The 23,986-nt window shown below is 48.1% G+C and overlaps 1 protein-coding gene across 1 annotated transcript in view; it reads right to left on the bottom strand.

Annotated features, from left to right (window-relative positions):
- The window catches only part of pik3cd (phosphatidylinositol-4,5-bisphosphate 3-kinase, catalytic subunit delta), a 260,207-nt gene that overhangs the window by 186,555 nt on the left and 49,666 nt on the right, over window positions 1–23,986 (bottom strand). The window contains exon 3 of the mRNA XM_085967370.1: window positions 6,242–6,350. The gene's annotated coding sequence lies outside the window, so the exon portion shown is untranslated. The remainder of the gene's footprint in view (window positions 1–6,241; window positions 6,351–23,986) is intronic.

Here is a 23,986-nt window from a genome sequence, read left to right as displayed (position 1 = left end):
AGCAGTATCAAGAAAGCACCAAAATTCATTTTATTTTGCTAAACTGTAGAAGGTTTATCGCCGAATTTGGTTACATTTATCCCGGGTCAAGGGATTAAATGGCTTCAAAAATAGTGACAATAAATATAACAAGCAAAATACACTGACCAGCCTCCCCATCCTCGCACACATCTATTAAAAAGACACAATTTAAGTTGCCTAACTTCAAATGAGGTTAACTTTATTGTAAAACGAGCTTGGCTCAGTTCATATCTTGTATCCAACCTGTGCGGCTCTTCAGCCAGGGATGGTTGTGAAATAAGATGAGGAGGATCCCCTGCCAACCTCTTTCCTTCCTTTCTGTCACCGAGACTGCTCACTAACAGGGGGGGTGGGGGAGGGGGAATTTTAACCCCCCAAAAAACCTGTGGGTTGGGGTCGGGTGGGAAATTAAAGTGTTAAAAATCGGAATCCCAACCAGAACCCGCCTCCAACCCACCCATTTCCGGTTTTAACGGAGGCAGGACTGGGGGTTGGGCAGCCAATCCGCTCCCAGGAGGCGAGTCGTCCATTTAAATATTATAATGAGGCTGGAAGTCTTTGATTTAACCGCCATTTTAAATTTAACCGTAGCTGGTCGAGTTTTGCAGACCTTGTGAAACCCGCCAGCTAATGGAAGCCGAGGTAAGCCTTTATACTAACCTCCTGGATCCAGCGTCCCTGCCTAACCCATCCCCTGCGATCGGAGACCCCTCTGCGCCCACGAGGCCTCTGATCCCCCCCACTCCCACTCCTCATCCTCCTCCCCCTCTTCTCCTGGCCCTCTGATGATGGTCCGAACCCCCACGCCCCACTGCTCCTCCGGCCCTCCGATAGGTCCCGATACCCGTCCCCCACAACCCCGCTCCTCCGATAGGTCCCGATACCCGCCCCCCACAACCCCGCTCCTCCGGCCCTCCCGCCCCCACCACCCCATCCCCTGTGCAATCCCTCCTTCCCTCCTCTCTGCGGCCTAGTGCCTCAGGCCTACCCGCCCGCAGCCAGCCAGCCTCTCAATCTGGCTGACTGTGGGTGGGAAACAGAGGCTTCCAATGCACATCAGGCCCTGCCGTTAAATTCGGCAGGGCCGGCGGGAAGCCCCTTCTCCCGGCCGCTTCCGAGCCCCCACGCTCCCAACCCGCCAAAGTATTAAAATTCAGGCCCGAACGTCTATCTGTCTGTTAAACATCTTGGGACTGCCCGCGTCCCGTCTCCAAACCTCGAGTGTCTGCTGTCACACTTTTCATGCCAGCATTTATAATGGAAAGTCCCTAAGTAAATACCGTAATCACAATGGCGCAACCCTACAGTCAACAAGTCAATATTTCACTGTCAACTTTGAATCTAATCATAGAATGCTTTTAGAAAAAAAATTGTAATTTCCCCCCCCTCCCCGCAGTAACTGAAATTTCCTAATTCCCAAAATAAGTTTTTAAATCAAAGCTTTACTTCAGGCAAGTCTGTTATTTATTAATATGCATCGGCAACTGTTCGTTTCCCTTACAGACAAACACAATAGCACCTGTGGCATCTTTTTCGTTGAGGTTTAGAAAACAAAATAAAAATACTGTTGGAAATACTCAGCAGGTCAGGCAGCATCTGTAGAGAGAAAAACAGAGTTAACATTTCAGGTCTGTGACCCATTGGCCTGAAACGTTAACTCTGTTTCTCTCTCTACAGGCGCTGCCTGACCGGCTGAGTATTTCCAGCATTTTCTGTTTTTATTTCAGATTTCCGGCAACCGCGGTATTTTGTTTTTGTATAAAAATATTGTTTTTTTTCATTTTGCTTCAAAAAATTCAGTTCAAAAATCTCTCCTGAACCACTTTTGAGGCTTAAGGACTATTTTATAGTTAGAGAAACTTGGGAACTACTTAAATTATGAAGTTTTGAGCACTTGATGAGGTAATTTGTTTTTGTTTTTTAAATTAATTAATTCTTGGGATGCAGGTGTGACTGGCAAGGCCAACATTTATTGGCCCACCCGAGCTGCCCTGGGAACCCGAGAGGCCGTCTCGGCCACTTCAGGAGGGCAGTTGGGAGTCAGCCACGTTGGTGTGGGACTGGAGTCACATATAGGCCCAGACCGGCAGGTTTCATTCCCTAAGGGACACGAATGAACCATTTGAGTTTTTACGACAATCTGGTTGCTTCTCGGTCATGTTTTTTGTTGTTGCCGATACCAGCTTTTTATTTCCAGATTATTTTTTAAAAAGTGAAATTTGAATTCTCAAAACTGCCGTGGTGGAAACTGAACTATCGTTGTCTGGATTATTAGTCCAGTTACATAACCACTACACTACCATACCCAATATTGGGTTCTTTTCTGAATATTTATGTTTGCTAAAGTCTGTACAAGTCAGTAAACTCACTAAGAGTGGTCGAAAAGAAAGGCATTTCTGTAGCGCCTTTCACGACCACTGGACGTCTCAAAGCGCTTTACAGCCAATGAAGTACTTTTTGAAGTGTAGTCACTGTTGTAATGTAGGAAACGCAGCAGCCAATTTGCACACAGCAAGCTCCCACAAACAGCAATGTGATAATGACCAGATAATCTGTTTTAGTGATGTTGGTTGAGGGATAAATATTGGCCCCAGGACACCGGGGATAACTCCCCTGCTCTTCTTCGAAATATTGCCGTGAGATCTTTTACATTCACCTGAGGGGGCAGACGGGGCCTCGGTTTAACGTCTCAGCCGAAAGACGGCACCTCCGACAGTGCAGCGCTCCCTCAGCACTGCACTGGAGTGTCAGCATGGATTTTTGTGCTCAAATCTCTGGAGTGGGACTTGAACCCACAACCTTCTAACTCAGAGGATAGAGTGCTGCCCACTGAGCCACATATAATTTATTTGCTTCTGATGACTGTTGGGAGAACAGATGTTTCTGGATGGACATTTCCTTTTAACCAAAATACCCCGAGACCCCATCCCCATACTACTAGACCCTGGCCACCCCCGCCCTCCGTGCTCCCAGTTCTATCCCCAAGGCCGAGGAATCAGTGTCCCTGGTAATACTGCTGGCCATAAAACCCTCGTTCTTGCAACTCCCTTATAACCTCCCAACTCCCTGCAAGCAATGCCACAGAAGTTGTGCTATATACAGCAGAAGCTCTGACTTGTTTTCATCCGCAGAAGAGAGAGCCCGAACAGATATACAATGTGTTGCACAACAAGAGTGGCAGAGAACAAACGCAGATTGGGTGACCGCTTTGCGGAACACCTCCGTTCAGTCCGGAAGCGTCACCCCGAGCTTCCGGTCGCCTGTCACTTTAATTCTCCGCTCCACTCCCACTCTGACCTCTCCGTCCTCTTGCACTATTCTAACGAAGGTCAACGCAAGCTCGAGGAACAGCACCTCATCTTTCGATTAGGCACTTTACAGCCTTGTGGACTCAACATCGAGTTCAACAATTTCAGACCAGAATGTCGGCCCCTAATTTTTCACAGAGCAGCTGTTGATGATTCTGCCATTCCTATTTACACTTCAGCTAGAGCCATCGTTTGTTTCTTAACCTGTCCCATTACCATCTCCTCTTGCCTCGCACCATCATCCCTTTCATCATTTAATCTCTCCCGCCTTCCACCCGATCACAGACCTTCCCTTTTGTTCTTTCCTCCCCTCCCCACTTTCCCTGCCCCTGCACTTGCTTAAAAACCTGTTACATCTCCAACTTGTTCCAGTTCTGATGAAAGGTCATCGACCTGAAACGTTAACTCTGTTTCTCTCTCCACAGATGCTGCCTGACCTGCTGAGTATTTCCAGCATTTTCTGTTTTTATTTCAGATTTCCAGCATCCGCAGTATTTTGCTTTTATTAACTGACTGGAATGGAAAAGCTTCACTATGGGAACTGTTGACAAACTACCTGCTTCCTCTTGTTGAGTCAGGTGTTTCTATAGATTCTGGAACTGTCCATCTGCTGTGCTTGTGGTATTTTTTTGGTGCCGAATCAAGGTAATAAAATATAGAGGAGCTGCAGGGCATATTCTCATGAGAAAAGGGCCTTGAAAACCTCCAGCTACTCAGCCAGAGTGCTAAAGGCACCAAAGCACAAATAAGAATCCACAGCCAGTAAATTATTCAGTGTTTTGGACAATGCACCCCAGGGCACTTCTCCGCTGATGGAGTTCTGTGAACCACGTCAAGACTGTGATGTGTGATGGGAAACACAATGTTGCTGCACGTTTGTCCCCCATTAATCACATACAGGAAACTTTCGATTTACCGGCACCTAAATAACCGGAAATCTCGGTTCACCAGCAAAATTCAGGAGTAGGTTTTACTTCGTATTATATTTGCCTTCTTCCATCTGTTGCTGTGCAAGGGTGTGGCTGCAGCTGTTGCTAAGCTACAGAGACGCTTGGAACTTGTGGCCATTGTTCTACAGTTGTTGCTAAGCAACAGCTCTCCCTATCTTTTACTGTAGCGTTCGGTTATCCGGAATTTTTGATGAACCGGCACCACGTCGGTTCCGTCCGTGCCGGATAAAAAAAAGTTTCCTGTATGTTGCACCCCAGACAAACCCAACTTGAAGACCCTGCACACCACGGCGGCCTGAAAGGGAGGGGGGGTGGGGGGCGGGGGGAGTTGCTTTCCAGCTTTGGGGAGCTGAGGAACGCAGCGAGGCGCTGGAGTTTATTTGGTCATCAAAGCAGCAGGTTTGTCACTTTGAAAGGGTTAAAAGTAAAACAAATGGATCGGAGAAGATCACCTGTCAACATTTCAGCAGAAGATAAATGGAACACCTTTAAAGAAATAATGCTGAACGTGCAGCACAGGTACATGCCTAAAATTTAAATTCGATTGAGATTATTGAATTGAGTTACCAACGCTTTAACAGTGGCGACACTCGCACTTCATACGGATTTGGTTTAGTAACACTTCACAATTATTTTTGTTTCGCAAACTTTTTTGTTGTTGCCGTCTTTTAACGGCAGATCAAACACGCGATTTCCAGCAAAAACAAACCAATATGTAAAGGAAAAGGAAACCACCGGCCTTGGTGCAGCTGCAAACCTCACAAATAATAGCAACATGCTTAAACTGTCACATTCACTTTTTCACAGAAGTGGGTGGTGATTGGCTACAGCAGCTCACGTCGCTCACGGAATCGGCAGCCAATTAAAACACGCCCACTGCCTGAATGCAATTTTACTGCAGGGCTGGAGGAGTTTCAGAGAGGAAAGGGGTGGGGGGGGGGGGGGGTGGTCAAGCTTCAGACTCTCGCAAACACTTGGTCTAAACTACGAAAAGGACACCGGCCAGCCCCACTTGGTCCAAAGCACTCTGGCAAAACAGCATACTGCTCATCATTCAAACACTGAAAGAGAAACAGTGCAGAGGACAACCCCCCTCGCAACATGTCCTCATTACAACAACAACTTGTATTCACATAGCGCCTTTAACATAGTAAAAACATCCCAAGGCGCTTCACAGGAGCGTCATCAAACAAAATTTGACACCGAGACACATAAGGAGATATTAGGGCAGGCGACCAAAAGCTTGGTCAAAGAGGTTGGTTTTAAGGAGCGTCTTAAAGGAGAGAGAGGCGGAGAGGTTTAGGGAGGGAATTCCAGAGCTTAGGGCCCAGGCAGCTGAAGGCCAATAGTGGATCAATTAAAAATCGGGAATGCTCAAGAGGGCAGAATTAGAGGAGTGCAGAGATCGCGGGGGTTTGTGGGGCTGGAGGAGATTACAGAGGTAGGATGGGGCGAGACCATGGAGGGATTTGAAAAACAAGGATGAGAATTTTAAAATCGAGGCGTTGCTTATCCAGGAGCCAATGTAGGTCAGCGAGCACAGGGGGTGATGGGCGAACGGGACTTGGCGCGAGTTAGGACACGGGCAGTTTTGGATGACCTCAAGTTTACGGAGGGTAGAACGTGGGAGGCCAGCCAGGAGTGCATTGGAATAGTCAAGTCTAGAGGTAACAAAGGCATGGACGAGGGTTTCAGCAGCGGATGAGCTGAAGCAAGGGCGGAGACGGGTGATGTTATGGAGGTGGAAGAAGGTTGTCTTAGTGATGGCGCAGATGTGTGGTTGGAAATTCATCTCTGGGTCAAATATGACACCAAGGCTGCGAACAATATTGAACATCCCAGCCTTTCGATATAGTTAAGGAATATATAACAGACGCACAGTAATAAACGGCACTCTACAGGTTTGTGGTTATTAAAGGAGGCCAAATACGCATTGCTCTACGAACATACACAGGCACAAACCTTATTGTATCAGAAGAAAACACAAGTTATGAAATCCCCAGGTTCCATCGCCATCCATATGACTTTCGACTGAAACAGCTTCACGTTTGGACTGGCCTTTCCTGAGTCTCTATTTAAAATAAAAAATGAAAATAAAACACGGTCAACACAGCTACATCCAAAAATTGAAACATTATCACAAGGACATAAATAACACTCCAAAACAAAATGGATGCCTCCGCCGGTCTGTTACACAATAGCACACTTGGCACCGAGATCTCCCCACTCTGCAGTTCGGTTGTAATGGTAAATTTTGTAATTTGACCAACTTGCTTCATTTGTGTTCACAAAAGAACTTGCAGCACAAATAAAATTCTAAGATATCATTTGAGAAAGTTGAGATCAAAAGTTAAAAAAAAACCTTTAAATGCTGGATATCTAAAACCAAAACAGAAAATGCAGGAAGTAACACATCCGGACAGTCAGCATCCAGGAAGAGGAATGGATTAAAACTTCAGGTATAGGCAGAATGTTCTGACTAAAGGTGACACCTGAAACGTTAACCCACTCCAGAGACTGGAGCACAAAAAGCTAGGCTGACACTCCCAGCGCAGTGCTGAGGGAGTGCTGCTCTGTCAGAGGTGCCGTCTTTCGGATGAGATGTTAAACCCAGGCCCCGTCTGCTCTCTCAGGTGGACGTAAAAGAACCCATGGCCACTATTTCGAAGAAGAGCAGGGCAGTTATCCCCGGCGTCCTGGGGCCAATATTTATCCCTCAATCAACATCACTGAAAAAACAATTATCTGGTCGTTATCACACTGCTGTTTATGGGAGCTTGCTGTGCGCAATTTGCCGCGTTTCCTACATTACAACAGCTGTGCACTCCCAGCGTTTTCTGGCACAGTTCATAAACAGGATCGAGCCTCTGCCCACCTGACAGTGCTCCTGTTCCGAGGGAACAGCGAGTGTCCCCGCTCGCCCGGCAGCTGAATCCCTTTCCCGGGCACCAGCTTGTGACAAGGCCACCTCATCACGTCTTCAGGAACATCGCAAGACACTGCACCGCTAATGAATTACTTTTTGAAGTGGGCTCACTTGTTATTTAGGTAAACGCAGCAGCCACTTTATGCACAGCGGAGGCCTACAACCAGCAGCAGAGATAACTGGCCAGTTAATCTGCTTCGAGTGGCTTTGCTTACAGGAATGCTGATCAGAACATCGGGCGAACTCCCTGCTGTCCTTGTTTCGAATCGTGCCATGGCAACTTGAGCATCAGCCTAGGTTATATGTTCAAGTCCTGGAGTCGGACTTGAAAAGTCAGGTTCGACTGTAGTAAGTTAGTAATAAATAAACAGCTTAATTATCTGACATTATCTGGCCCTTCAGAATAGGTTATAAATTTTTAAAAGGCTTAAGGTTTTGACATTGTAACTTTTTTTTAAATTTGTTTGTGGGATGTGGGTGTCGCTGGCAAGGCCAGCATTTATTGCCCGTCCCTAATTGGCCTTAACTGGGACTAAGTATATACACGCACACACACGTTTGGTTTCTATACGGAAATGAACAAAGACACTCCAGTGGCGATCCTGCTTGAAGCGACAATTTCTTTGGAACAGAGGAGGCTGAGATGAGACTTAATTGAGGTGTATAAAATTATGAGGGGCCTAGATAGAGTGGATAGGAAGGACCTATTTCCCTTAGCAGAGAGGTCAATAACCAGGGGGCACAGATTGAAAGTAATTGGTCGGAGGATTAGAGGGGAGTTGAGGAGAACTTTTTTCACCCAGAGGGTGGTGGGGGTCTGGAACTTGCTGCCTGAAAGGATGGTAGAGGCAGAAACCCTCATCGCATTTAAAAAGTACTTGGATGTGCACTTGAAGTGCCGTAACCTACAGGGCTACGGGCCGAAGAGCTGGAAAGTGGGATTAGGCTGGGTAGCTCTTTTTTGAAACGATGGGCCGAATGGCCTCCTTCTGTGGTGTAAATTTCTACGATTCTGTGACAGTGCCTTAGCCCCGTCTCCAACCCACACTCCCTGCAAGTGTGGTTCCATGCTGGGATCACAGCATCACCCCTTTATTGTACAGAAAGAAAAGTGATTCCAGATCATCTTCACGCACAAACAGCAAAGATTTCTACCTTGCACACCCTTTCAAAAGCGCTGAACCAGTCTGGATGCAGTCACCATGGAGACTGCACGGAGCCAACAGTACGACTGACTGCTTCCAACCCTCGCCCTGGCAACAGCAGCTCATCACAGCAACCGACTGACTGCCTCACAGGGATCATGTTTCACATTACACTATATGACGGCTTCACAAAATGTACGTCTGTGTTTTTTACGCCAAATTTAAAAAAAACATAACACACAGCATGAAACAGCAAAATAAAAGCACATGCTGAAAGCCTCGATAGCTAGAGATTTTAAATGGAGTCACTCCTGGGTTGTCAATGGAATATATAGATGTCCCACGGGGTAATTCGGTTGGGATGTTATTTTACAAAGAGGAGAGAACTGATCTCACGGACACATACAAGATTCTGAGGGGGGATTGACAGGGTAGATGCTGAGAGGCTGTTTCCCCCTGGCTGGAGTGTCTAGAACTAGGGGGCACAGCCTCAGGATAAGGGGTCGGTCATTTAGGACTGAGACGAGGAGGAATTTCTTCACTCAGAGGGTGGTGAATCTTTGGAATTCTCTGCCCCAGAGGGCTGTGGATGGTGAGTCGTTGAGTATATTCAAGGCTGAGATAGATTTTTGGACTCTCGGGGAATCAAGGGATATGGAGATCGGGCGGGAAAGTGGAGTTGAGGTCAAAAGAAAGAGACACGGACTTGCATTTATATAGCGCCTTTCACGACCACCGGACGTCCCAAAGCGCTTTACAGCCAATGAAGTACTTTTTGAAATGTAGTCACTGTTGTAATGAAGGAAACGCGACAGTCAATTTGCGCACAGCAAGCTCCCACAAACAGCAATGTGATAATGACAAGATAATCTGTTTTAATGATGTTGATTGGGGGATAAATATTGGCCCCAGGACACCGGGGATAACTCCCCTGCTCTCCTTCAAAATAGCGCCGTGGGATCTTTTACATCCACCTGAGAGAGCAGACGGGGCCTCGGTTTAATGCCTCATCCGAAAGACGGCACCTCCGACAGTGCAGCACTCCCTCAGCACTGCACTGGGAGTGTCAGCCTAGATTTATGTGCTCAAGCCCCTGGAGTGGGACTTGAACCCACAACCTTCTGACTCAGAGGCGAGAGAGTGTGCTACCCACTGAGCCACAGCTGACATGGCTAACACAGCAGCCAACATGCGCACAGCAAGGTCCCACAAATTAGATAAGTGACCATTGGTTTGATGAGGAACAAATGTTGGCATAGTCACTGACATGAATCAACTGAGCGGCCTGCGGGTGGCGCTGTCCAGGGAGAGTATAAATACTCGGGCACGGGCCCAGCTTGCGCAGGACATTCTTAACAGGAACTAGTGAAGGACACAACTAGACCTCCATGTTGTAAAACAGTTGATTAAAGCTTTGTTTAACGCTTAGACCAAGTGCCTAGTAGTTTTCTTACGTCAGTCACCAGTGTAATTCCCCTGCTATTATCTAAATGGTTCTCTGGGATCTTTTACTTCCACTTAAGCAGGTAGACGAGGCCTCCCATCATAAACAATGCAATGCTCCCTCAATACTGTGCTGAAGCATCAGCCTAGATTGTTCAATATTTAATGTTTAAGTTCCTCATCATCCAGGTTCCAGCCAATAAGCACTCTGCATGCCAATGAAAGGATGAGGGACAGGACCCTTCACTCCTTTTCTCCACTATTTCACATTCATGGGGAAGCAATTGTCCCACTTGATCCAACAGATCAATACTTGCAGCTACAGCTATTGACCAAGAGGCAGGCCTTAAACAACTAACATCGCCAAAGAGAGATTAACCAGTCGGTCGGTCATTCATCTCAGTGCTGTTGGTGGATCTTGCTGTGCACAAATTGGTCGCTGTGTTTGCCTACAAAATAACAGAGACTATACTTCAAAAGGAACTGAAATAACAACAGAAAATGCTGGAAAAACTCAGCAGGCCAGGCAACATCCGTGGAGAGAGAAATAGAGTCAACTTTTCGGGTCAAACCCTTTAAAGGATGTTGCCTGGCCTGCTGAGTTTTTCCAGCATTTTCTGTTGTTATTTCGGATTTCCAGCATCTGCAGTATTTTGCTATCGTCCTTCAAAAGGAACTCATTGGCTATAAAGTATTTTGGGACGCCCCGAGGGTGTGAAAGGCACGATATAAATGCAACAACAACAACTTGCACTTATATAGCGCCTCTAACGTAGTGAGTCGTCCCAAGGCGCTGCACAGGAGCGGTATGAAAGAAAATTTGACATCGAGCCGCACACAGAGATATTCGGACAAAAAGCTTGGCCAAAGGTGCAATTTCTTTTTTTTTTTGAAGAAAGAAATATTCAAAGTGGGGCCGGTCAAACTACTCATTCAATGACACAGCGTCTAGACCTACCCAGTTTCACCGCAACCACCTTCCTGCCACCTCTAGTGCCAGCAGTTTTATGTCTCATCAGCAACAGCCCCTCTCCTCCCCCAGCTCCACCACTCAGCCGGGTGAAAAAACCCAACATTTGGTGCCCTCTAATTTAACAGGGTGCACGACAGCTGCTACAGCTGGTTGACAGCCTTCGTTGTCAACACGTACACAGCGCGCAACAAGGCACTGTGCTCTGCAAAGTGCTAACCCCGTCAAGGCAAGGAAAACAATCCACAGCATATTTTGCATTAAAAAGTACAGACTAGCGAAGCTGTACGCAACAAAACGTGCATTTGGATTTAGCACAGCTTTTTAAAAAAAAACAGTCCATCTCAGCTCCAAATGGAGTCTAGCGCAGACAGTGACGCTGCGTCCACGCTACAAATTCAGCCGGCGTGAAATGGTTGTGGCTTCACACCAACTCTAAACTTGTGTATTGTGAATCGCAAGTCAAGATCTGACTGACTCTGAAAATGAAGTGGAGAGGGAGCGAGAGTGAGAGGGAGCGCGAGAGAGAGCGAGAGAGAGAGAGCGAGAGAGAGAGAGAGAGAGAAAGCGCGAGAGAGAGAGCGCGAGAGAAAGCGCGAGAGAGAGAGCGCGAGAGAAAGCGCGAGAGAGCGCGAGAGAGAGAGCGCGAGAGAGAGAGCGCGAGAGAGCGCGAGAGAGAGAGAGAAAGCGCGAGAGAGAGAGCGCGAGAGAGAAAGCGCGAGAGAGAGCGCGAGAGAGAGAGCGCGAGAGAGAGAGCGCGAGAGAGAGAGCGCGAGAGAGAGAGCGCGAGAGAAAGCGCGAGAGAAAGCGCGAGAGAAAGCGCGAGAGAGAGAGCGCGAGAGAGAGAGCGCGAGAGAGAGAGCGCGGAGAGAGCGCGAGAGAAAGCGCGCGAGAGAGAGCGCGAGAGAGAGAGCGCGAGAGAGAGAGCGCGAGAGAGAGCGCGAGAGAGAGCGCGAGAGAGAGAGAGCGCGAGAGAGAGAGAGCGAGAGAGAGCGCGAGAGAGAGCGCAAGAGAGAGCGCAAGAGAGCGAGCGCGAGAGAGCGCAAGAGAGAGAGCGAGAGAGAGAGCGAGAGAGCGAGAGAGAGCGAGAAAGAGCGAGAAAGAGCGAGAAAGAGAGAGTGCGTGAGAGAGCGCGAGAGAGAGAACGAGAGCGCGAGAAAGAGCGCGAGAAAGAGCGTGAGAGAGCGCGAGAGCGAGAGCATGAGAGAGCGCGAGAGCGAGCGAGAGAGAGCGCGAGAGAGAGCGCGAGAGAGAGCGCAAGAGAGAAAGAGCGAGTGCGCGCGAGAGAGAGAGCGCAAGAGAGAGAGAGAATGAGAGAGCGCGAGAGAGCAAACACAAGTGCCTCCTCCAGTGTCTCTCACTCCAGTGTCAGATTGGGTCCCGACTCCAGATTCAGGCGTAGCATCAACGATCCAGCTATCCTTGGCCCCTCCTATTTCTCATCTACATGGTGCCCCTTGACGACATCATCTGAAAACACAATCATCAGGTTCCACATGTCTGCTGACAACACTCACTCAGCTCTATCTCACCACCACCTTGCTTGACCACGCCATTGTCTCTGATTTGTCACGCTGCTTGTCCAGCATTCAGCATTGGTTGAGCAGAAATTTCCTCCAACTAGGTATCGGAAAGACCAAAGCCATTGTCTTTGGTCCCCACCACAAACTCCGTTTCCATTCCTCTCCCTGGCAACTCTCTGAACGGAGCCAGACCGTTTGCACCCTTGGTGTTGTGTTCGACCCCGAGATGAGCTCCCGACCACATATCCGCTCCATTACCTAGACTGCCTACTTCCGCCTCATCCTAGTTTTCAAATCCCTCTATGGCCTCGCCCCTCCCTATCTCTGTAACCTCCTCCAGCCCAACAACCCCTTGGGATCTCTGCGCTCCTCCAATTCTGGCATCTTGCGCAACCCCGATTTTAATCGCTCTGCTATTGGCGGCTGCGCCTTCAGCTGCCTAGGCCCCAAGCTCTGGAATTCCCTCCCTGAACCTCTCCGCCTCTCTTTCCTCCTTTAAGACGCTCCTTAAAACCGACCTCTTTGACCAAGCTTTTGGTCACCTGTCCTAATATCTCCTTCTGTAGCTCGGTGTGAACATTTTTATTGATAACGCTGTTGTTAAGCGCCCTGGGACATTTTACTAGGTTAAAGGCGCTATATAAATGCAAATTGTTGTTATAGTATGAACGCACCGTAACCTGTTAGCTACATGGTTAGCACAGAACTGAGAGGACGATTAGAAACCAACAGCACTAAATGTTCAATTAATCCGTGCACACACAAACACAAAAACAGGAAACCCAACTGCAGAACAGAAACTACATACACGGCACCAAAGAAAGAAACAGCCACGCCACCCCCCCCCCCCGCCCTCCCTCCCCGCCCCCCACACCCCCCCCCCACCCGTCCATTCCCCCCTCCCACCACCCTTTTTCACAAGAGGTTTTTTCGCAATGGCAGTATGTGCAGGAAGGGGCTTGTGTTAACAACACCCTCAGTACAAGGTGTCTACTCTTTGGAGAAACAGGGACACGTCTGGGAAATGTTGGGGCACATTACAAAAATCAACATCAGCTGGAGAGGACTGTTTTGCCTTTTCTGGACTGGGTCTATATCCCTTGGCACATTAAGTCCACTCTGCAGAATCAGTTTTATATTGAACTGTCATCTGGTTAAAGTGCCCAGGTCTGCAAAAGCAGCGGAATGCACAGCAGCTCGATCGTGCCCACTGCAAATAATTTTAATGTTGTCATCAAAGGGGCTTCCTTGCAAAAAAAAACAGAAGTCGTACCCACAACCGCCAGTCTTCAAGCTAAGTCTTCAGATTGGGCAAGAAAAAACACCGTTCACTCCGCAAACAGTGGCAACACCCTTTTAAGTTCTCTGTATGTGAAAATAACTGAAGTCCCCACCACCTCGATTCCTACACTGCACCATCTTGTTTTTCAATGTTCAGGTAACAACCCACCCACCCACCCACCCACCTACCTACCAGACACAGTTGCCGCAAGGAGATTTATTACTTCTTAAAACTTGACTTTAGTTGAAGTTGTTGGACTTTCCACAAACCAGAATGGATCAGGTTCGGATGAAGGGCGGCGATGCCCACACCGTTAACCCGTCGCTGCTCTTCCCTGACCCACTGCTTATTTCCAGTGAGTTCTGCTTTGGTTAATGGCTTCCAGATTTGTTCACAATGGGATACAAAAGGGAACGAGAAATGCACCTGGACTGCAATCTTGCCATAACGACAGAAAGTGCGGGAAACGCTCAGCCGGTCAGGCAGCATCGAGGAGCGAGAAACAGAGTCAACGTTTCGGGTCGAGGACCCCGAGGGCACTGGGGGCAGCTTGGCAGCAGAAGCTGGAAGGCAAGAACCGACCCAAATTTACCGTTACATTACCTAAAAAAAGACCTGCACCTGTCACAACCTCAGGACGTCCCAAAGCCCTTTACAGCCAATGCAGTCACTGTTGCAATGTAGGAAACGCTGCAGCCAATTTGCGCACAGCAAGCTCCCACAAACAGCAATGTGATAATGACCAGATCATCTGTTTTAGTGATTTTGATTGAGGGATAACTCCCGCTCTTCTTCAAAATAGTGCCATGGGATCTTTTACGTCCACCTGAGAGAGCAGACGGGGCCTCGGTTTAATATTTCATCCAAAAGACTGCACCTCCGACAGTGGAGCACTTCTTCAGCACTGCACTGGAGTGTTGGGTCAATACCGGAAAAATTACAGAAAAACCATGAGAATTTTAAAACAATTAAAAAATAAATAAATACAATAAAAACACTCATGTTGTAATTGAGTGACGAATATAGCGATAGGTCACAGTCTAAGGATAAAGGGTAAGCCATTTAGGACAGAGATGAGGAGGAATTTCTTCATCCAGAGAGTGGTGAACCTGTGGAATTCTCTACCACAGAAGGCTAAAGGGATCAAGGGATATGGGGAGAAAGCAGGGACAGGGTACTGAATTTGGATGATCAGCCATGATCTCATTAAATGGCAGAACAGGCTCGAGGGGCCGAATGGACTACTCCTGCTCCTATCTCCTATGTTTCTATAGCCTGTTGTGAGGAGTTTTGTGTCTTCTTTCTGCATTACAACAGCGACAACACTTAAAGCGTTTTGGGACATTCCGAGGTCGTGAAAGGCACTAAATAAATGCAAGATCTTGTTCACTCATTTTCATTACGCAACTCTCCCCTCTGAGCAGTTTGACTTTCCCCCATTTGCCACAAAAGGTTTCTTTTTAAAATACTTTGGTGATAATGACAAACGTTTATAGTGCACCATGTGGTTTCTGCACTCTAACCTAAAAACCTAGAACAAATGAACATTACAGGACGACATACAGAATATGCACACAAGCCTGGCAGAAATTCGCCCCATGCATTATGCTGCTTTGTCCACAAGCCATTTATAGCGACAAGTTTAATTATTCCCCCTCCCCACAATAAGGATTGCATGTAATAGTAAATTATTCAAAATTCCCTCAGAAACTGTTTTTGAAATAAATGATTAAAAAAAAAAAAAAAATTTTTAAACTGCCATTTCAGAAAAATATATATTTTTTTGTACTAAACAATTCAATTCCCATAAAATCAATTTGTCCATTGATGATGATTTTGGGAAAGAATTCATTTTAATCATAAAAATAAGTTTTGAGCGGGACGTGATCTGAATATTATTGGGCCGTATTTTGCCACCCCTACAGGTGCCCACGAGGTGCGCACGCGCCCGTAGGGGCCGCGCAAGTGCCGGGTTTAGGCAAGCGAAGCGCGTGCGCTGAAACCCGGCACTTGCGCTCTGTCAAGAGTCTTCTCGACAGATTCCCCGCATCCCCAGGAAAAGGGCCTCCGTGGATGGGAAGTTGCGCTATTTGCCCGACCTCCGCCCGCTGAAAGGCCGTGGAATTCTTACGCCTGGTGAAAGCAGCGCAAGGCCTGCTGTTACCAGCGTAAGAGTTTTACAAAATAGAAAAAATAAAATGTTATCACTCACTTATACATTAAAAACCCTGTCCAATAAGGTAAGTTTATTTTTAGCCCCGTCAAAACATAACTTTTCCCCCCAAAATATTAAATTTTTCTTTAAAATATTTAATTAAATGCCATTTTAAATATGTAATTTAAAAAAGAATTATTTCATGTGTTTGTGTATTTTTTAAGTCATCCCCATTCCTACTTTTGACATTTCTGTACGTACAAAACTCCATTAAGTATGAAGGGGGATTCCCTTCTTTCATTGGTTGGGCCGGCCCACGTGATCCCAGGGGCGCTTGTGAACCGCCTGCGCCCCCCCTGGATACGTGGGCCTCTGCGCATTTCTACCAGGAGAGGCCCAGGATCGTGGGCCTCCGTATCTCCCGGACCACCAGGTAAATGCATAGAAAATCTGATGATCGGATCAGCCTCCGATCGCGGGAAGCCTCCGATCGCAAATTCAGGCCCATTGTCTTTTTCTGGTGGACTAAATTGTTTTTCTGGCGCTTTTTAAATGAATGAATTCCCCGTGCTTCGATCACAAAACATGGTGCAACATTCTTCTGTGGGAATTTGGATTGAAGGCTACAGTGCCAACAAAACTGGGATGCTAGCGCGGAGAGGAGTGCGGATCCGAATACAGCAGTAGGAGAGTGAAAGGGTTAAAAGCTGGTGTGCATGAAATAGGGACTGCTCCAACAAGTATTCCCTTCCGAAGGATGGGCTCAGTAAAATCGCCATGCAATAAACAGATAAATATCAAATAGCAATTTTTGCAAAGATTAAATCAAGGTTTCAGCAGCAATTTCTTTTTGACAATTAACTCATGTTTGCCTCAACTTAAAGTTTACACTGCAAGACGAGGCAGTGTAAGTGTGTCAATAGTTCATGTTTAATTGGGTCAGCCGTGGCTCAATGGTAGCACACTCGCCTCCGAGTCAGAAGGTTGTAGGTTTAAACCCCACTCCAGAGAATTGAGCAAAGCACTGCACTGCCCTGTCAGACTTGGAGAGAGTGCTGCGCTGTCTTTGGCACGAGGTGTTAAACCGATGTCCCATCTGCCCTCTCAGGTGGACATAACAGATCCCACTATTTCAGAGAAGAGCAGGGGAGTTCACCCCCCGGAGTCCTGCCCAATATTTATCCCTCAACCAACATCACTAATCAGATTAGCGGGCTATTATCTGTTTGTGCGCACTTGCTGTGCGCAAATTGGCCGCCGTGTTTCTGCAATACAAGAGTGACTCCACTTCAAACGTACTTAATTAGATGTAAAAATGCTTTGGACGTCGCCAGATTATGAAAGGCGCTGTAGAAATATGCAAGTGTTTCTTTTAGGTCACATAACAGAATGGAACTGGAGACTACTCCACGGACATATACAGCATCTACCTGACCCCTTGTGCTTGGCTTAGCACAGAAAGACGGAGAAATTATACCGGGGTGCCAAGAAGGAAGTCACAAATTTCCGGTGAGCGATAATTCGCCAACTGTGGCAATGGTTAATTCCGCCTTAAACCTCGCAGAGACGGCGCCCCTGATGACTCAAGTCACTAGCTGAGCCGCAGCGGCCAAGGAGCTCGCCAGGTTGATCCTTGGCTTGTGCCGAGTTGACAGCACGAGAGGCGATGAAGTTGGCCTCGGCTTCCTTAACTTTGGGAGGAATAATTAAATCGGGTTCCTCGCTGGCGATTGCTATCCATTTACCACTGAACACATGGTGTGGCTAGAACTCCACGCGGTGCTGATGGCTTCTGCTGTCGATTAACCGGTTGACACAAAAATCATCATAGACGACCAGTGAGCACTTGGGTAAGGGCACAGAGGGCACCAGAGACCCATGAAACCATTCCACAGAGAGAGGGAGACACACGGACCAGAAAATTAGCATGTAGAATTTTTCTTTTAAACTTTTACATATAGGGAACAGAAATCCAGGAGAGAATACTGACTGGGAGGACTACAAACCGTTCCATAAGAAGAGTTTCAAAGCAACAGAGACATTCCCAGAATTGATGGATACGCACTCTTGACCTCAAATCCAAGTACCAGGGCATTCCTATTGACCAACAGCGACCGGTCTTTGCTGGAAAGCTGCTCTCCCTCTCTCCCCCAATCTCTCCCTCTCTCCCCCAATCTCTCCCCTCCCCCAGTCTCTCTCTCTCCCCCCCCAGTCTCTCTCTCTCTCTCTCTCTCTCTCCTCCCCCCAGTCTCTCTCTTTCTCTCTCCCCCCCGGTCTCTCTCTCTCCCCCCCAGTCTATCTCTCTTTCTCCCCCATCTCAGTCACTCTCTCTCTCCATCTCTCTCTCTCCCCACAGTCTCAGTCTCTCTCTCTCTCTCGGTCTCGCTCTCTCTCCCCAGTCTCACTCTCACCCTCAAGTTTCAGTCTCTCTCACCCCCAGTCTCTCTCTCTCCCCCGTCTCTCTCTCTCTCCCCGTCTCTCTCTCTCTCTCTCCCCCAGTCTCTCTCTCTCCCCCGTCTCTCTCTCTCTCTCTCTCTCTCTCTCCCCCAGTCTCTCTCACTCCTCCCAGTCTCTCTCTCTCCCCCTGTCTCTCTCTCTCTCTCTCTCCCCGTCTCTCTCTCTCCCCCCCAGTCTCTCTCTCTCCCCCGTCTCTCTCTCTCCCCCGTCTCTCCCCCAGTCTCTCTCGCTCCTCCCAGTCTCTCGCTCCCCCAGTCTCTCTCTCTCTCTCCCCCTCTCCCCCAGTCTCTCTCTCTCTCTCTCCCCCGTCTCTCTCTCTCCCAGTCTCTCTCTTTCTCTCCCCCGTCTCTCTCTCTCCCCCCAGTCTCTCTCTCTCTCTCCCCCCCCAGTCTCTCTCTCCCCCCCCCAGTCTCTTTCTCTCTCTCTAGATGAGACAGCTGAACCCTGTCTCTAGTGGAGAATGTGATCCAGAAAACACGGTGCAACCTGTGAGAGGAGTGGAGGGTCACACTCACATGAATTACACAGTACCAGTGTATTTGACAAAATTCTTTTACTAAAAGCGCCTCTGTACAGCAACTGTGGACAGTCGGTCAGTAGAATCCAAAGCCATTTCTCAAGTCATTGCAGCTGCGCTGAGCAAAGGGAGAACCCAAAAGAACGTCAGTCGTGGCTCAGTGGGCAGCACCCTCACCTCTGAGTCAGAAGGTTGTGGGTTCAAGCCCCACTCCAGAGACTTGAGCACAAAAATCTAGGCTGACACTCCCAGTGCAGTGCTGAGGGAGTGCTGCACTGTCGGAGGTGCCGTCTTTCAGATGAGACGTTAAACCGAGGTCCCGTCTGCTCTGTCAGGTGGATGTAAAAGATCCCGTGGCACTATTTCGAAGAAGAGCAGGGGAGTTATCCCTGGTGCCCTGGCCAATATTTATCCCTCAATCAACACCACAAATACAGATTATCTGGTCATTATCACATTGCTGTTTGTGGGAGCTCGCTGTGCGCAAATTGGCTGCTGCGTTTCCCACATTACAACAGTGACTACACTTCAAAAAGTAATTCATTGGCTGTGAAGCGCTTTGGGACACCCGACGGTCGCGAAAGGCGTTACAGAAATGCAAGTCTTTGTTTCTTTTGCATGGCATTGACATAGAGTGACACAGCAGAGAAGGAGGCCCTTCACCCTGCTCTGAGCTCGCCAATCAGTCCCACTCTCCAGCTCTTTCCCCAGAGCCCAGCGAATCATAGCCACCCTACTGAGTGTGCAATGAGCAGGTTCTGCTCTTTAAATGCAAGTGTTTGTGGTCTGGATTCGGCCTGCACTTGACACATCCGGTCTGGAATGACACTGCCTGAAAGGGCGGTGGAAGCAGATTCAATAACAACTTTCAAAAGGGAATTGGATAAATACTTGAAGGGGAAAAATCTGCAGGGCTATGGGGAAAGAGCGGGGGAGTGGGACTAATTGGAGAGCTCTTTCAAAGAGCCGGCACAGGCACGATGGGCCGAATGGCCTCCTTCTGTGCTGTATCATTCTACGATTACGTGTTCATAGAGCAGCTTTTTAAAAATTCGTTCCTGGGATGTGGGCGTCGCTGGCAAGGCCGGCATTTATTACCCATCCCTAATTGCCCTTGAGAAGGTGGTGGTGAGCCGCCTTCTTGAACCGCTGCAGTCCATGTGGTGAAGGTACTCCCACAGTGCTGTTAGGGAGGGAGTTCCAGGATTTTGACCCAGCGATGATGAATGGTTGGCAATATACTTCTAAGTCATATGGTGTGTGACTTGGAGGTGATGGTGTTCCCATGCACCTGCTGCTCGTCCTTCTAGGTGGAAGAGGTTGCGGGTTTGGGAGGTGCTGCCGAAGAAGCCTTGGCGAGTTGCTGCAGTGCATCTTGTAGATGGTACACACTGCAGCCACGGTGTGCCGGTGGTGGAGGGAGTGAATGTTTAAGGTGGTGGATGTGGTGCCAATCAAGCGGGCTGCTTTGTCCTGGATGGTGTCGATCTTCTTGAGTGTTGTTGGAGCTGCACTCATCCAGGCAAGTGGAGAGTATTCCAACACACTCCTTACTTGTGCCTTGTAAATGGTGGAAAGGCTTTGGGGAGTCAGGAGGTGAGACACTCGCTGCAGAATACCCAGCCTCTGACCTGCTCTTGTTGCCACAGTATTTATGTGGCTGGTCTAGTTAAGTTTCTGGTCAATGGTGACCCCCAGGATGTTGATGGTGGGGGATTTGGCGATGGTAATGCCGTTGAATGTCAAGGTGAGGTGGTTAGACTCTCGCTTGTTGGAGATAGTCATTGCCTGGCATTTGTGTGGCGCGAATGTTACCTGCCACTTATCAGCCCAAGCCTGAACGTCGTCCAAGTCTTGTTGCATGCGGGCATGGACTGCTTCATTATCTGAGGAGTTGTTGTGGTGTATGTACCTTTAAGAGGAACTATGTTTTTTTGAAGCCCCTGTGTACTGTAGTACCGGTAGTGACCACTCGGGTATATAAGCCTGTATAGCGTCTTGTATAGTTAGTTCACCTCCAGACTTTGTTCAGTAAACACTTGTTAAATCAACTCCTGCTTTCCGTGTCTCCATTAACACACGGATACAACAGTGGCGACGAGTTAGAAACGAACTTACCTGCAATTCGGCAGCACCTCAAGGAGATCGATTCCTCAGACGAAGGTCGAAGAAAAGAAAAGAAAAAAAAAATAGTTCCTCTTAAAGGTACATACACCACAGTTGTGAATGGCACTGAACACTGTGCAGTCATCAGCGAACATCCCCATTTTTGACTTTATGTTGGAGGGAAGCTTGAAACAACAACCTTCTGATTCAGACATGGGTGTTCAATACTGAACCAAACTGACAAAAACAGGAAGAAGATAATGGGAGGGCACCAAAGGCATGATTGAAGAGTCGGGGTGTGAGGAGGTTTTTGAAGGGGGGGGGGGGGGGAAAGAGATGGTGCCAGATCGAGGTGTTTAGGAAGAGAATTCTAGCATGCAAGGCTGTGATAGCTGAAGGTTTGCCACAGATCAGAGAATCTTACAGCACAGAAGGAGGCCATTTGGCCCCTCATGCCTGTGCCAGCTCTTTGAATCCCGTTCCCCTGCTCTTTTCCCAGAGCCCTGCAGATGATAGCCAGCCTCCCACAAGGCCACAAGTGTCACCACCGATCTGTGCCCCAGTCTCCAATGCAGCCCTCAATCTTCCTTGCCAACTGCGGCCTCACCAGGATGTTTATGAAAGAGGAACTCTCTGGTGGCTGCCAGCCAGCCAAGGAGGTTAGCGTCTATGTTCTGTAACGTGACACCAATGTTCAACGGATGGCGGAGGCTACAATCTGAAGGCGTGGCTCCCAACTGCAAGTGGCCAATTTCCACTTCCCTCTCGCCCACCAAAAAATAAAGAGAAGTTGCACGATAATGCGAGGGTGGTTCAAGCACTTATTTGGCGCCATGGACACGGGATTCAGAAGTTGGGATTTCACAGCGGGCAGCTCCCAATTCCACGCTAAAGGACTATAGCATTCCGGGGGCGATATCCGACTTGTGCAATAGGGCATGAGCGGGCGGGGTGTAATATGGGCTGCCAATTCACGAGCGCCCAAGATGAATTTCACTGCCATTGAGTTTGTTGCATCGTGAGCAAGAAGTCAACACCGAGCAGCTATCAGTGTCAAGTTGATGCCAAAAAATGAAAGCAGCCTGTATGAAACCACTAAAGAGGTGCAGAAATCCACAACTTCTCAAATGGACGATTTAGAAACTCGCTCACAGTCAGTGCAGCTGGAACCTACGAACTGAAACTCACACTTAATTGAAATTCTAAATTAAAGGAATGTCTTCACCAATGTTCCCTCTAATTTTTCATTTTAGATGCGCAGTCCCTTTAAATTTGCTACGCGGCTGCGGTATCTTTTCCAGCGGAACAGCCGGTGAGTGGCCTGCGCGGGACCTCCCGATCGCTGTGCGGCCTGCGCGCCGGTGCAATCTTAGCGGGAACGTGGGTCTTCCCGCATAAAAACTAAAGCTGTGGGGTGTAAAGCGACACCACGGAATCAATATCTTATCAAATCAAATCAAATCAACTTTTATTGTCATTGTTAGTGCACAAGTGCAGTACAACGAAATGTAGGCTTGTGGCTCCCGAGAGTGTACATTTAGATTAAGACATTTAAACATTCAACATACATTTGGCTTGTAATACATTAACATAAATATAACCATATAAAGTGCATTGGCAGATGTGCAGGCTTTAGAGTTTATTTGTGGAGTTCAGTAGGATGACAGCCCTGGGAAAGAAGCTGTTCCTAAATCTGGTCGTACGGGTGCGAATGCATCTGTAGCGTCTCCCAGATGGCAGGAGGGCGAACAGACTGTGGCTGGGGTGGCTAGGGTCTTTGATGATGGACCGTGACCTCCGTAAACAGCATTTCTGGTATATGTGCTCTATGGTCGGTAGCCGGGTGCCGGTAATGCGTTGGGCAGTTTTGACTACCCGCTGCAGGGCTTTCCGGTCATAGTAGCTACAGCTGCCATACCATACTGTGATACAGTTTGTCAGGATGCTCTCTATTGTGCAGCGGTAAAAGTTAGAGAGGATCAGGGGTGACAGGTTACATCCCTTCAGCCTCCTTAGGAAAATATAGGCGCTGCTGGGCCTTCTTCACCAGAGAGGAGGTATTGAGGGACCAGGAGAGGTCTTCCGTGATGTGGACGCCGAGGAACTTAAAGCTGTCCACCCTTTCCACCACAGCCCCATTGATGTGGATGGGGGTGTGACTTCCGCCTTTAGACTTCCTGAAGTCCACAATGATTTCTTTGGTTTTCTTGATGTTAAGGGCCAGGTACATATAACACTTCTAGTTTTTATAAAATAGTAATTCTTGGGATGTGGGCGTCGCTGGCAAGGCCAGCATTTATTGCCCATCCCTAGTTGCCCTTGAGAAGGTGGTGGTGAGCCGCCGTCTTGAACCGCTGCAGTCCGTGAGGTGAAGGTACTCCTGCAGTGCTGTTAGGGAGGGAGTGTGACAATTCTGACCCAGCGACAATGAAGGGACGACGATACATGTCCAAGTCGGGATGAGGTGGGCTTAGGTGGTAGCTACTTATAGAACAGATTCATAGAATGATACAGCACAGGAGGAGTCCATTCGGCCCATCGTGCCTGTGCCGGCTCTTTGAAAGAGCTCTCCAATTAGTCCCACTCCCCTCTGCTCTTTTCCCACAGCCCTGAAAGTATTTTCCTCCCCTCAAGTATTTATCCCGTTGAACATAAGACGTAGGAGCAGGAGTCGGTCATTCGGCCCCTCGAGCCTGCTCCGCCATTCAATAAGATCATGGCTGATCTGATCTTGGCCTCAACTCCACTTCCCTGCCCGCTCCCCATAACCCTCAACTCCCTTATCGTTCAAAAATCTGTCTATCTCCACCTTAAATATATTCAATGACTCCGCCTCCACAGCTCTCTGGGGAAGAGAATTCCAAAGATTCACGGCCCTCTGAGAGAAGAAATTCCTCCTCATTTCCGATTTTAAAGGGTGTCCCCTTATTCTGAAACTATGCCCCCTAGTTCTAGATTCCCCCATGAGGGGAAACATCCTCTCTGCATCCACTCTGTCAAGCCCCTTCAGAATCTATATGTTTCAATAAGATCCCCTCTCATTCTTCTAATCTCCAATGAGTATAGGCCCAACCTGCTCAACCTTTCCTCATAAGACAACCCCTTCATCTCCGGAATCAACTTCATGAACCTTCTCTGAACTGCCTCCAATGCAAGTACAGGTATATCCTTCCTTAAATAAGG

The sequence above is a fragment of the Somniosus microcephalus genome, chromosome 25 (assembly GCF_052327205.1).
Source record: "Somniosus microcephalus isolate GS21.2 chromosome 25, FLI_Smic_1.0, whole genome shotgun sequence".
Lineage (NCBI taxonomy): Eukaryota > Metazoa > Chordata > Chondrichthyes > Squaliformes > Somniosidae > Somniosus > Somniosus microcephalus.
Note: the sequence above shows the minus strand (reverse complement) of the source record. Positions and strands in the feature narration are given on the sequence as shown.